The sequence below is a fragment of the Bufo bufo genome, chromosome 3, assembly GCF_905171765.1.
Source record: "Bufo bufo chromosome 3, aBufBuf1.1, whole genome shotgun sequence".
Classification (NCBI taxonomy): Eukaryota; Metazoa; Chordata; class Amphibia; order Anura; family Bufonidae; genus Bufo; species Bufo bufo.
This window is the reverse complement of record NC_053391.1, coordinates 617,759,550-617,775,073: the sequence shown is the minus strand read 5'-3', so window position 1 is coordinate 617,775,073 and position 15,524 is coordinate 617,759,550.

Sequence of the window (15,524 nt, the reverse complement as noted above, 5' to 3'; positions counted from 1 at the left end):
ACAAAACTGTGCAGCTAAAAAATAACCCTTGAAACAGGGGAGGTTAACTCCTCCACTCTTCAGGGGCTTATACCAATACTCTAACCCGTTTCCTGCCCCAGAGTAGATCGTTAATAATTCTTTCAATCAACTTAAAATACCTATCCGGGATCCAAACTGGAGAATTCCTAAAGAGATAGAGTAACTGAGGAAGAATCACCATCTTGACTAAAGATATTCTATCAGCCTTTGACAAAGGTAATCGAAGCCAAGTTGTTATTTTTAACCTTAACTTATTTATCAATGGCATCAGGTTAAGCAGAATGAAATCTTCCACCCTAGGGGAGACTGATGCCGAGATACTCAAAAGAATTAACAATTTTCAAGGTGTTCAATGGGCTATCCTTGGGAAATTATAATTTATGTAAGGGCGTCATTGTTGTATCTAATGGCATAATCGTAGTTTTATCCCAATTTACATCCAGACCTGAGGCTTGTCCAAATACGTTTATTGTTTCCATAATGGTTAAGAGAGCAAGTTTTGTCTGTTGGACATAAAATAAGATATCATCAGCATATAAAGAAATGCGGTCTTCCATTCCCAATACCTCGAACCCTAATATCCTCGGATCTTGTCTAACCATGACAGCCAAAGGTTCGACATAGATATCAAATAAAAGAGGGGAGAGTGGACATCCCTGGCGAGTGCCCCTAGTCATGGGAAAACTTCTTGTAAAGCACCCATTTATATTTAGTCTTGCAGTAGGGGATCTATAAAGAAGTTTAACCATGTTAATAAACCTAGGGCCAAAGCCCATCCTATGAAGCACTCTCCATAGGAACCCCCAATCAACTCTGTCAAACGCCTTAGACGCATCTATAGACAAAATAGATCGTGAAGGCCCACCCGAAGTCTGTATATTAGCAAAAAGACTATGTAAATTATAATGGGTCCCTTTATTGGGGATAAAGCCATTTTGATCTGGATGTACAATTGATGTCATAACACTAGATAGCCTCGTAGCTAAAATTTTAGAATAGAGTTTAACATCTGTGTTAAGGAGGGAAATCGGTCTATAAGATCCCAACTCACTAAGGTCCTTACCCTTCTTTAATATTACTATTATCACAGCCTCTGTCATTGTTTCTGGGAGAACTCCTTCTTTTATTGAGTCAGAGAGTGTTCTCCCCAAATGGGGAAAAACAATCTCCCCGTATTTACGATAGAACTCGTACGGGAATCCATCCGGTATGGGGGCAGAGTTACCTGAGCAGGCCTTCATTGCATCTTCTATCTCGTGGAGAGACAAATCCATCTCCAATTGTTCCCTCTGCCCATCTGTAAGAACCGGAAAGGGGAATAGAATCCAAGTACGAGTCAATCTCTGCCTCTGAGAGGACACTCTGATTCATACAATTTACTGAAATATTTTATAAATACTTTTAATATTCCCTCCTGATCTTCCACAATCGTGCCATCCGGCATACGTATACTATGAATCTCTTTCTTTGAGTCCTGGCTTGCTATTACTCTAGCCAGCATCTTCCCAGGGCGTCCTGCCTCCGAAAAATATTTTTGTCCTCTGAAGAACAACTTCTGTTGTGCTTTATCCAGAAGAAAGTCAGAAAGAGCCTGGCTTGTCCTCTGCATAATCTCTCTATCTTCATCTCTTTTCGCCTTAGCATACCTAGCCATTCCTTCAGCGGCTGCTTCCTCTAGTTTTTTTCTCCTTCATCACATACTGCTTACTTAAATTTGCAATTGTACTAATAAAGATTCCTCTCATAAATGCTTTAAACGCATCCCAAATATACTGAGATTTAGCTGAGGCATAATTCCTATCCCAAAAAGAGATGATTTCCTCTTCTATCTGATTGTGGTTATCTATTATCAATAGCCAATGGGGATTCAATCTAAATGGAGGTTTCACTTTAAAATCAATCCCTGCCATACATAGCTCTATTAAGAAGGGGACATGGTCTGAAAAGGATCTGGCCTCATATTTCATACGTCTAACACAATTTAAATAACCTTTATTTATCAGGGTCAGGTCAATTCTAGACATAGAGCTTCCAGATTTAACGCAGGAAAAAGCTCTTTTTTCTCTAAATAGATATTCCCAGACATCCACAGGGCCCACCTCTTGGCAAAAACGCGCCAAGGGGGATCCCTGGAGCGGGGAGGATCCATTCCCTCCAGCGGAAATCCTGTCTACCTCTGTATTCATCATGCAATTGAAATCCCCATTGACTATCACCAAACAATCAGGCCACTGGTCCACAAAGGACAGCAAACAATTCAGTACCTGCCTGGAAAATAGAGGGGGGGTATAGATAAACGCCAAAATGCATAGCTTTCCATCAAGCCTACCGTAAAGAAAAACGTATCTCCCCTGTTTATCCATAGAGGAGGCAAGGCATAGGAAATGAATCTGTTTGTGGATCAATACTGTAACACCTCTGGAGTAAGTAGTATATGTTGAATTGTACACCTGTATAGCCCACCTCCCAAGTCGGGGTATCTTCTCCTGTGAGAAATAAGTTTCAACCAAACAGACAATAGCTGGCAGATGTCTCCTTATCAGATCTAATACCGCCTGTCTTTTTACCTTCTCCCCTAAACCCCGAACATTCCATGTAAATATTCTTGTGATCATTAATTAATCCTAAATTCTCCAAGTACCATCCTCCATCTTCACTCCATTCCCCACTTCCATGTTAGACACATTGCAGGATACCCTCCCCTCCGTCCGCCCCCTGGCACCCAACCCCCCCCCCCCAGCACCCCTCCTACCCAAAAACAGCTTGATCTGTAATTTAGAAAAAAAACAGACCTCTTAACTAGGACCATCCCTCCCCCACTCCCCCAACCTGGTCTCCAGCCCAAAAAATTAAAAAAAATCCCAAGGAGGAAAACATGTTTCAGTCAACAGTCCTATCTAACCAATCAGTGGCCATATCTTTAGTGTCCAAAAAAGTACTGTTTCCTTATATACAATCCTTAATTTGGCTGGGTACAAAAAAGAATACTTAATGTCCTTGCTCTGAAGACGTTTTTTTACATCTAGGAAGGTACGTCTCTTATCTTGAACTTCTTTTGAAAAGTCTGGAAAAAAGAAAAGTTTACACCCGTTGTGGAAAATCGGAGATACATCTCGTGTACGTCTTAGGATCATGTCTCTATAACAGGCAGCAAGCATCTTAATTATTACAGTTCTTGGTGGCTTCCCTGGGATCGATTTACCACTGGGAATTCGATGAGCCCTTTCAATTAGAAACAGAGGTGAAAAATATTCCTTGCCAAAGTTATCAAAAATTATAGATTGTAAGGTTCCTATCAATTTTTCTTTTCATCAGGGCTTTCTATTAGGCCCAAGATTCGTACATTGCATCTTCTTGATCTATCCTCCAGGTCCACCGTTTTTTTTATCAGGTAGTTATAGTCCTTTTTTACTGTACTGTTCTCAGCCTTTAACATTTTCACTTCTTGTTCCAATTTATTCACTGTGATTTCCAATTCCTTAGTTCTATCACAAATCTTTGTCCTATCCTCTTTTATAATAAGTATATCTGTCTGTACTGACCCCAGTTGTACAGCAATGTTTTCTATCGCTTTTCCATTATTTTTAACAATCAGTAAAATCTCCTGTAATGGAGAGGGGCCCTTTTCCTGCTTCTCCCCATCTCCGTTATCCGGGTCTCCCTCGTGTGGATCCTCCGATCTAAACCCAGCGCTATTTTTTTTAGCTTCAATGTCTTGCTTCCCCTTTTGACCAGACCTTAAGAATTGATCAATTTTAGCAGATTATAATTGTTTCTGCCCTGGCTTGAACAGCGTCAAGTCTGTTGATCGTCTATTCTGTTTAGGAGCCATTTCCCTCCCTTTTTTTTTATTTAACCTCTTCTCCCCCCCCCCCTTTTTTTTCTTCCTTTTTTTCCCCTTTTTTTTCCCCTTCCCCCCTTTTCGTGTACTTTTTTTAAATATTTTTTTTCTCTATTTTCAGTAAACTGGTAGTTAACAGTTAATTAAAGGATGGAAAAAAAACTGCTATTAACTCAGGGGGGAAAAAAAGACAAAAGCAAAAAAAAAAAAAAAGCAAAAGGGAGCACAAAGTCCAGCAGCCAAAGGGAAAAATATACCAGTCCAGACAAGGGAGGGGGACACAGATAGATCTCTCCAAACCCAGGTCTTCAAATTCTGGCTCCAATCTTCAGAGGACCTCAGACCAACAAAGACAAAAGTTCCAAACATAATGTCCAGGCAGAGGGGTCCAGAAGGTCCAAACGGAATAGTCCATCCAACCAGAGGGAGACAGCCGGGCAGACCAACAACAGGGAGTAGAGACACCGAGCACCGAACAAGAGGCGAGAGCAGGAGGCAAGAAGGAGGCACAACCACTGGCAGCCACAGACATGGGAAACCCGTCGCCACAGCAGATGGATCCAGAGGGGGCGCTCAATGCACAGCGCTCTCACCCCTCCAAGGGGAACGGACCAACCTCAAACGGCGTCCTCCCTACAACTTCAGCATCCAGGAGCCGCACATATCAGTGAGGATCGGGTGAAGCTTCAAATCCGGGGGGGGGGGGGGGAGCCAGCCATCAGCCATCAGCCCCCATGTCAGCCAGCCATCAGCCCCGATGTCAGCCAGCCATCAGCCCCCCATGTCAGCCATCAGCCCCCATGTCAGCCAGCCATCAGACCCCATGTCAGCCAGCAATCAGTCCCCATGTCAGCCAGCCATCAGCCCCCCATGTCAGCCATCAGCCCTCATGTCAGCCATCAGCCCAAATAAAAAAACAAACACCTCTCCTGCTCCTGGACGCCACTGCTCCTCACCATCGCGATCCTCTTCATCCTGCTGTCGGCTGTGTATCGCGGGCGCGGCACACAGTGTGAGGTCACAGTGCGCCCTCAAGCTGTGTGCAGTCCTGCACAGCCGACAGCCAAGCCGAGGAACAGGAAGTGGTGAGTACAGATCCTTCACCGTTTCCTGGTCCTCCGTTACTAAAGAAGCACTTCCATAATGGAAGCTCTTCATTAGTACCGCGTTAAAGCCGCGGCCGAGCAAACAATCTTCCAAGGCCCAGTCCTGGGCTGCAGCCTGGCGGTTGGAGACTGCTGCTATAGTCCACCCATTCCAGTTATTACTTTAGTTGCCCTCCTCTGAATCCTCTCCAGCTCTGCTATGTCTGCCTTGTTCACAGGAGCCCAGAACTGTACACAGCACTCCATGTGTGGTCTGACTAGTGATCTGTAAAGTGGAAGGACTATGTTCTCACAGGCATCTATGCCCCTTTTGATGCAACCCATTATGTTATTGGCCTTGGCAGCAGCTGCCTGACACTGGTTTCTGCAACTTACCGTATTTTTTGCCCTATAAGATGAACCTGCCCATAAGACGTACCTAGGTTTTTGAGGAGGAAAATAAGAAAAATAATATTTTGAACCAAAAGGTGTGCTTTTGGAAGGTTTTGAACTAATGGTGGTCTGTGGATGACTCTATTATGGAGGGGTCTGTGGATGACACTGTTATGGGGGATCTGTGGATGGCACTGTTATGGGGGATCTGTGGATGGAACTGTTATGGGGGATCTGTGGATGACACTGTTATGGGGGGGGATCTGTGAATGACACATATATAGCGAACAGTGACTGCACTGGGCCCCGCTGCGATTCCAACACAAGTTGCCGGCCTCCAGGCCCTTCTCCCCGCTGATACATCGCAGGCCGCGTTGTGCAGCATCGCGGCCGGCGATGTATCAGTGCAAAGTAAAAATGGCAGCATTCGCCCCATAAGACGCACTGCCATTTCCGCCCCACTTTTGCATCTTATAGGGCGAAAAATACGATAGTTTGCTGTTCACTAAAATTCCTAGGTCCTTTTCCATGTCAGTGTTACCCAGTGTTACTATTTAGTATGTACGGGTGACTTGCATTATTCCTTCCCATATGCATAACCTTACATTTGTCAGTGTTAAACCTCATCTACTACTTTTCTGCTCAAGCCTCCAGTCTATTCAGATCCCTCTGTAGCAGTATACTGTCCTCTTCCGTGTTAATTACTTTACACAGTTTAGTGTTAAAAATTGATATTTTACTGTACAAGCCGTCTACAAGATCATTAATAAATATATTGAAGAGAATAGGGCCCAATACTGACCCCTGAGGTACCCCACTAGTGACAGTGACCCAATCTGAGTGTGCACCATTAATAACCACCCTCTGTTTTCTATCACTCAGCCAGTTACTTACCCACATACAGATGTTTTCTCCCAGTCCGAGCATTCTCATTTTAAATACTAACCTTTTTTGCGGTACAGTGTCAAATGCTTTGGAGAAGTACAGATAAACGAGATCCATTGATTCGCCGCTGTCAAGTCTAGAACTTACCTCCTCATAGAAACTGATTAAATTAGTTTGACATGACAGATCCCTTATGAAGCCATGCTGATATGACGTTATTTGCTTATTTTCATTGAGGTACTCCAAGATAGCATTCCTTAATTTGGAGCCACATTCCTCTATGGACAGTATGGATGTATTATTGGAAATTGTGAGTAAGCCAGGAAGGCAAGATATATGCACCGGCCATGTGAAACAGAGAAGTTGATTGATGTATACTCCACATGTGGAAGATAGACAGTCAGCCAGAAGTTACAAAAGGCTGAATGTGACCAGAGTCAATACCTCACCAAGAGCCTGTTATTAGGTTTACAGATACAACTAATTTGTGATGTCCTCTGGATAGATTACAACTACCACTTTGCATTGCAATAATCTGTATATCTACTTCAAGGCAAGTAATTCTCAGTAAATGTTCTATTTATTTATTCAAACAAACTCTTCTTTATTTCACCACCTTATTTGCACCCAAGGTTGCTGGCGTCACAACATCAGGGGACACTGCCTTCCTTGCACCCAAAACCCATACCACCAAGGGCACCTCAACCAACATCTGTCAGGAGATCCCTCAACACCAGTGTGCCCCAAAGGAATCCGGTGCCTTCCTTCTCATGACTGCACGCTGGCCCAGGGAGTTGTTTCTAGAAAGATGTGATCTCTTGTCTGACTTCCCGTTTACCCGTATCCTGCCTTTGTACCAATTCTGCTTCTTGCACATACTGAGCCTGTCCTGACTTGGACTGTGTTCAGATTATGCCTTTTGTCTGAGTCCTTGGTGCTTCACACCTGTGTTTCTGGCCGTCGTGAGTCAGCTGTGAACTTCACAAGGACGACTCCAGGAGGTAGCGACCTGGTTGGTTCCCTGCGGCGAAGTCCAGATCTCTGTACAGGGATTAAAGGGTGAACACCAGGGAATTGCTAGGACAAGATCCTTAGGTTTAGACCAAAGTCAAACTGGTTAGTTGGCACAGTAGAGTCTGTATAAGTTTAGAGGGTCTGGTCTAGAGTCTGAATACGTTTAGCAGATTTGGTCTAGAGCCTGCATAAGTTTAAAAGGTTTGGTCTCAGTTCCCTATTTATTCGTTTAGGAGGCTTGTCTAGGTGCGTGTGTATTTATTTAGTAGGTGTGTATTTTTTAGGGGTCCTAATGTAGTGGCTGTTTTAAGAGGTCTAGTGTGGGTCTGTATTTATTTAGAGGGTTAGGTCTGGAGTCTGCATTTATATTGAGGTCTGTATTCTCATCTAGGATTTGCATTAGATAAGGGCTTCTGGTCTGGGGTCTGTGTTAGGTTAGTGGTCTGTTCTGGGGTCTGTATTAGGTTATGGGTTGATTTAGCCTTTAATATTAATATTGATGAAGAAAACCCGTCCTTACACAAAGAGAAATTACATACTGTATCTGTGAATTTTTAAGTGCATCATGTTTATTTTTATATGATGTTTAAAGGAATATCCAATATTGATATTCACATATACATGACTGCATATAAACTGTATATGTACAGTAATATACTCTGATATTATATGATGTTTGTTTTGCCATTATACTGAATGTCTTCTAGTAATAAATCATCATTGAAAAGTAATAAAAGAAAAGCCTATTTAAATAATTCACGCATATTACTACTGATAAATCCCCTTTCTTATCATCTGACAATTCATTGGTTTGAAAGGGAGTTATTTGAAGAGTGAAAATGATGGAGGAGGTTAATAACTATGCTGGGGTATGAATAACATGATTAGGATCTCCTTTTTTTTATGCGATCTGGGAAATGATAGTCACACAGACATGAATTTTAATAAACCACATGACACTTTTTTTTAAAGCATAAACACATTAGGAATTGATGGAACACATACTGAGGTTGCTTACCCTTGCTGTGGCTTGTCGGCAACATGTGCACAAACAAAGGGAATGAATGGTTCAAGGAACATATCAGAGCAGGAAATATCAGGGAGGATTGATGAATATATTGTTGTAACTTTGCTGCATGGACAATACTCTACTAGTTGAATTTCTGTTTTTCTTGGCTTCTCGAAGCTTAAAATTGGGAAACAAAGTGTCCAAGGCAAAAAATGGAAAAAATAGTCCAAAACACTTCATAAAGGAATGGAAATATAGTGGTTGACTCACGGTGCTGATCAAACTTACCTTGTCCCCGCTGCTCGGTTCTGTCACTATCGCTCCCCAAAAGCTTTTCCTCTCCCTTCTGTGCTGATATCCGCATCCTGTTGACGGGGGAATGACGGCTGCAGCCAATAGTTGGTCGCAGGAGTGACCTGCTCCCTCTGCGTCGCAACAAATCACGTGTCGCAAGTGGAGCAGGTCACAGCTGCAGCCAGTGATTGGCTGCAGAGGTCACGTGTCCCCTATTAACAGTATTTTGATATCATCACTCCAAGGAGATGAAGAGCCGGACAGGGAGTGTTAGAGAACGAACCCAGCGGCAGGGACCAGGTAAGTATGATCCCCACTGCAGGTCGCCCACTCTGTGAGGTCTGATATAATGATGGTGTAACAGCGGTTGCTGTCTGCCGGTGTCCCCCTGCTTACGTGTTCGCGGGGAATCAGCTCCTTGGTTTCCTTCCAGCCTTGGGCACAACAGGCTTTCAGCTTGTTCCCTGTAGCACTTCCTGAAAGGCTTTACGGGTTTAGCACATGTGACCATGTTGACCAATCCTAGTCCTCTTGCACATATATAAGTGATCCAGCCCCATTCCCAGGTGCCTGAGCATCAAGGTTCTTGTGTCCTGGAAAGGTTGCTGTTATCTCTACTTGTGTTCCTGACTCGTGCTTGTGTTCTGGACTCTGCTACCTGCTTGATCCCTGCCTGCTTGCCTCGACTCTCCTGTTGCGGATCCGGATTGCCTGACCTGTATCTGTGCCTCCTGCCCTGACCTATTGCTTGTTTGACTTCACCTCTGCCTCATCCTTTGGTCCTGCACTGATGCTCCTGGTTACGACTCAACCCGCTGACTATGTTTGTACCTCTGGTACCATGCACTGGTACCCCCTGGTCCATCTGGACCAGCTGCCTCGTGTGCCAATCCTCCTCAAGAGGTAGCGACCTGGTGTTCCTCCCGGGAAAGTCTATTCCCACCATTAGGGGAAATATTAAAACTCCTGTACTCCACTAGATTGCTTCAAGTGTTGTATTTTATTGAAACAAGCGGATTACCAGTTCAAATGAAATGTACTGAACATTTTTGGCATTTAGCCTTCTTCAGAACCCTGGAATAATTTACAGACCTGCAATTATTAGAAGATAGTGCAAAACACAACATAATGTAACGTGATATACACACAATAATCAAATAGAAAATGTTCTAGTCAAAACATCAAATCGCAAAGTGAGTAATCCCGAGAGACCATAAACAATAATAATCTTTATACAGCAATCTGCTTAATGGGGGAGGGATGTCTTCTGCTGGATCCAGGTGGTTAGCTGGATAAAATCCATATACATGGGTATGTAGCCATACGTAAAGGAAAATAATTGGCATATTCACTATGTGGGAGAGAGATTCAAAACAGCAGTATATCAGAGCAATTAGGCGGGTTATCGTCAGTGGCAACACATTGCGGTAGTGTTAGGCCCCTTTCACACGAGCGAGTTTTCCTTGCGGGTGCAATGCGTGAGGTGAACGCAGTGCACCCGCACTGAATCCGGACCCATTAATTTCTATGGGGCTGTGCACATGAGCAGTGATTTTCACGCATCACTTGTGCGTTGCGTGAAAATCGCAGCATGCTCTATATTGTGTGTTTTTCACGGGCCCCATAGAAGTAAATTAAAACGCTTTGCACTCGCGCAGAGAAATTGTGCATTTTCCCGCAACGCACCTGCATCCTATCCGGCCCTCACACGTGACGCCCGTGTGAAAGAGGCCTAACGCAGCAATAGATAACCGGTAGCTGCATAGCGGGGGTATCATCTGTAGTAGTCATAGAAAGTAATGAACAGCAGAGGAGGAGATGCTTACCTGGATGAGCCGCAATGTCTAGAGAATTGAAAGTAGGGTAACCTTCAGGGGTTCACTTAGACAACGCCCTTAGAGGAGGTAGGACATGTGGCACAGTGGGTTCACACCCGCTGGTTCGTGACAGATGGAAAAGCCCTTTAATATAACTTAATAGTCAGGGGCGTACATAGAAATCATTGGGCCCCATAGCAAGAGTCTGAATAGGGCCCCCAACGCCACCCACTACCACATTTTGCCCATCCCACTAACTGCCCTGGCTCCTCCCTGCCACGCCCTCTTTTTCCATTGGATAGGGGATAACTTCAAACAACCAGACTACCCCTCTAAAGCGGGGTATACGGGTGCAGGGTCTATGTATACGGTGTATGGGGTACAGCAGTGAATACGGGGTGCAGGATCCATGTATACAGGTATATGGGGTACAGCAGTAAATACGGGGTGCAGGATCCATGTATACAGGTATATGGGGTACAGCAGTGTATACGGGGTGCCCCATAAAACTGTATACACTGACACTGCACCCTGTTTATATGAATACACTGACCCTGCTCCCCGTATACACAATGCTGTACTCCATATAACTGTATACACTGACCCTGCACCCTGTATACACTGTGTATACAGGGTGCAGGGTCAGTGTATAGAGATGTTGTACAGCACAGCCTACATGGCCGGAGTACTGTCCGCTCCTAGGCTCCGTCCCCCTCCTGCCCCACATTTCACTCCCAGCAGCCCCTGCCTCAGCCTTTACCTGCTCTTCTGTGCAGTTGCCATCGATCCTCCCAGTCTCTCTCTGATTGCCGCCCCAGGCTGTTCTACGGCTGATGGGGAACTAGTCACTAGCTGCGGTCTGGGAGGGGCTGCACTCACTGCCACTGGCTGATGACATAAGCGCAGAGAGGATGCTACGCCTGGTGCACGCAGTGCCTCTCTGTGTACTTGAAAAGTTGGGCGGCGCCTGCCAGCGAAACACACTGGCCAATCAGCAGCAGGATCTTTGTGCTGCGAAATGCTGATTGGCCAGTGTGAAATGCAGCACGCCGGCAGCCCAGATCATCGAAAGGGGGGGGGGGGGGGGAGATAACACATGTGCCACTGCTGTGCAGAGTAGATGGAGGGGGCGGGGCCTTCCATGTGCTCCGGGCCCCCCTGTGCCGCGGGCCCCATAGCAAAGGCGTGGTCTGCCTATATTGGCGGTACGCCACTGTTAATAGTAGATATCACTTTTCTGATTAAAAAAACCCAAATCTCCTGCAAAGAAATTGGGAGAAATTTACTAAGACTGGTGTTTCATATTCCAGCCTTTGTATAAAAGCCAATGGTGTAAAATTGCAGATACCTCTTAATAATTTTGGCACATTGCTAAGAGCTGGCATACATTTCACGTTTAATTTACTCCTGTTTTCTGTTTGCTTAGGTTCCCCCCCCCCCCATTTTTTTTTTTTAGAAAAGTCGACGGTGTGATATTGCAGGTGGAGAAATTGCTAATGTTTTGCGCAAAAGGGACCTTGAGCAAAATTTTGCTGGTGTACAATCAGTAAAGTGGTTGTTTCATCTGAGACATTGGTGGAATATCGCAGTTGCAGGCATTTAACCCTTTAAATGTCATGGTTACGTGCGACCACGGCATCTAAATGGCAAAGAAAACAGAAGCGTGCCCTTCTGGGTTAAGACCGGCTCCCCCATGCGGCGATCGGGGAAGCTGGTCCTTTGTTCTAATTTGCTGAAGCGTATTAGAGCTGCAGTTCCTATGTTGGCATGCAGGTGGCAAGGCAAAATAGGATAACTGCAAATGGTAGTTCTATGGAAGTACAGTATAAGCTATAAGATAATGAACTAGTGAATATTCTAGCCTCCTAGAGGGGCTAAAAAAAGTTAAAAATTTTTAAGAAAATAAAAAAATATATAAAAATGTAAATCATCCCCCACTTTCCCTAGAATAAAAAATAAATACATAAACAATAAAAATATAAGCATCATGGGCAGCACCGCGTCTAAAAATACCCTATTTAAATAAAAAAATATGTATTCTATAGGGCAAATGGTGTAAAGAAAAAAAATGAAAAATGGCTGATTCGCCATTTTTTCATTGCTTCACTTACCAAAATAAAAATGTATAAAATGTGATCAAAAAGTCACAAACAATCCAAAATGGTATCAATAATAACTACAGATTGTCCCGCAAAAAATAAGCCCCCCACACAGCTCAGTAGACATAGAGTCAGAATATGGTGATCTAAAAAAATTATTTTTCTAAGTTAAATTTTTTTCAGTATTAAAACACAAAAAACCCTACACATATGTGGTATCGTTGTAATCTTACTGAGCCAGAGAATGAAGGGCACAGGTCAGTTTTTTCACATACAGAACGCTGTAGGGACAAAACCTGTAAAACTGTGGTGGAATTGTGTTTTTCTTCCAATTCCATTTGGAATTTTCTCCCCCGCTTCCCACTACATTGTATGCCATATTAAGTCAGTGTTGGCATTAGAAAATACAACTTGTCCTGCAAAAAACAAACCCTCAATCGGGCTATGTGAATGGAAAAATAAATATAGGGAAGAAAAATGAAAATGCAAAAATGAATAAACCTCCAGTATCCAAGGGGTTAAACTCTGGACACCCCCCACCCCCCCCCCTTCCTAGGTATGACTGTAATCAGCTATTATTTTGTATTATTTTGCTTTATGTCTATGCTGAAAATTTGAAGGAGTAGCAAACGACTGGAGCAATTACCAAATTCACTCAGAATGTTGGAACTACAAACATGGTGTCAAAAGGAGGACATGGCATGGGCGGTCACAGCTGATAGCCAGACCAGCAGCATTGCAACGACATCATAGCACTCCAACTATCCCTGCATTTTACTTATGCCTTTTTTCAATTTGTCTTTATTAAAAATATTCAGCCATTCTTATCAGTAAGATTTGAGCTATGAGTGTTTATAATGTCAGAGATCACAGATAAAGTCAGCTGAGTTGCCTGCCAGGAAACAATACAAATACAGATCCTGCTACTAGGAAATCTCAAGGCTGTACAGAGAAAGGGGCTCAACATTTTTAATACAGGACAATCGAAAAATGATTTTTAGCTCAAAATGAGTGCAATGCAATAATAAAACAAATGCCCCCAAAGGTGTACATAGCCTTTAACCTCAATTGAACATCTCTGGAGAGACCTGAAGATGGGTGTCCACCCACGGTCCCCACCCAACCTGACAGAGCTTGAGAGGATCTAAAGAGAATAGCAGAAAATTCCCAAATCCAGGTGTGCAAACCTTGTAGCATCATACCCAAGAAGACTGAGGCTGTAATCACTGCCAAAGGGGCTTCAACTAAATCCTGAGTAATAAAGGGTGTGAATACTTACATTAAAGGGACACTGACAGGCCTTCTGAGCATAGTTAGCTCTTTATATGCCCCCCCTAGGTCTTATAATAAGTTCCCAATTCATATAAGTATTATCCCTGTGCGCAGTATAAAACGTTAAAAATAATCTTTATAATCACCTCTCCTTTCTGCCCAAGGGGCGTTCTTTGTGGCGCATTTGTGCCCAGCCGCGTCCCAACTGCCGGATCCTTAGACACGCCCATCTCATTAGTATTCACTTCGCTGGGCGGTATTTTCCAGTCCCCGACATCCGGATATACTGCGCATGCGCCCGGCACCCGCGCTCGCTGGGATCACATTGCGCCAATTGAATACTAATGAGATGGGCGTGTCTAAGGACCCGGCAGTTGGGACGTGGCTGGGCACAAATGCGCCACAAAGAACGCCCCTTGGGCAGAAAGGAGAGGTGATTATAAAGATTATTTTTAACGTTTTATAATGCGCACAGGGATAATACTTATATGAATTGGGAACTTATTATAAGACCTAGGGGGGCATATAAAGAGCTAATTATGCTCAGAAGGCCTGTCAGTGTCCCTTTAAGGGCTCTTTCACACTTGCGTTGTCCGGATATGGCGTGTACTCCATTTGCCGGAATTACACGCCGGATCCGGAAAAACGCAGGTGAACTGAAAGCATTTGAAGACGGATCCGTCTTCAAAATGCGTTCCAGAATGACGTCAGAGCGCCCCATGCGCATGGATGACGTGATCCATGTGATCACATGATCCATGCGCTTGGGGCGCTCTGACGTCACTCTGGAGCGTCCGGGGAGCCGCACGGACGGTAAGTATGCTGCTCCCCCGCTCCCCACTACACTTACCATGGCTGTCAGGACTTTAGCGTCCCGGCAGCCATGGTAACCATTCAGAAAAAGCTAAGCGTCGGATCCGGCAATGCGCCGAAACGACGTTTAGCTTAAGGCCGGATCCGGATCAATGCCTTTCAATGGGCATTAATTCCGGATCCGGCATTGCGGCAAGTGTTCAGGATTTTTGGCCGGAGCAAAAAGCGCAGCATGCTGCGGTATTTTCTCCGGCCAAAAAACGTTCGGTCCTGAACTGAAGACATCCTGATGCATCCTGAACGGATTTCTCTCCATTCAGAATGCATTAGGATAATCCTGATCAGGATTCTTCCGGCATAGAGCCCCGATGACAGAACTCTATGCCGGAAGACAATAACGCAGGTGTGAAAGAGCCCTAAGGCCTCATGCACACGACCGTTGTGTGTTTTGCGGTCCGCAAATTGCAGCTCCGCAAAACATAGATGGCGAACGTGTGCTTTCTGCAATTTGCGGAACGCTGCGGACAGCCAGTAATATAACTGCCTATTCTTGTCTGCACGGAGTGCTGTCCGCATTTTTTGCGGCTCCATTGAAGTGAATGGGTCCGCTCCTGAGCCGCCAAAACTGCGGCTCGGATGTGGACCAAAACAACGGGCGTGTGCATGAGGCCTAATGCAATGTTTTATTTTTTATTTTACATAAATTAGCAAAGATTATGAACATTCTGTTTTCACGTTCTCATTATGGGGTATTGAGTGCAGAACAATTGGGGGAAAGTTTTAAACAAAAAAAATGTTTTTTGTTTTTTTTGGAGCAGTGTAGAACAAGTCCTATTACTGTCAGTATTACGGACAAGGATAGGACTGTTTTATTATAGGCCAGCTGTTCTGTTCCGCAGAATGCAGACGGACGGTATCCGTGTTTTGCAGATCCGCAATTTTCAGACGACAAAACAGGCAGCGGCCGTGTGTATGAGCCCT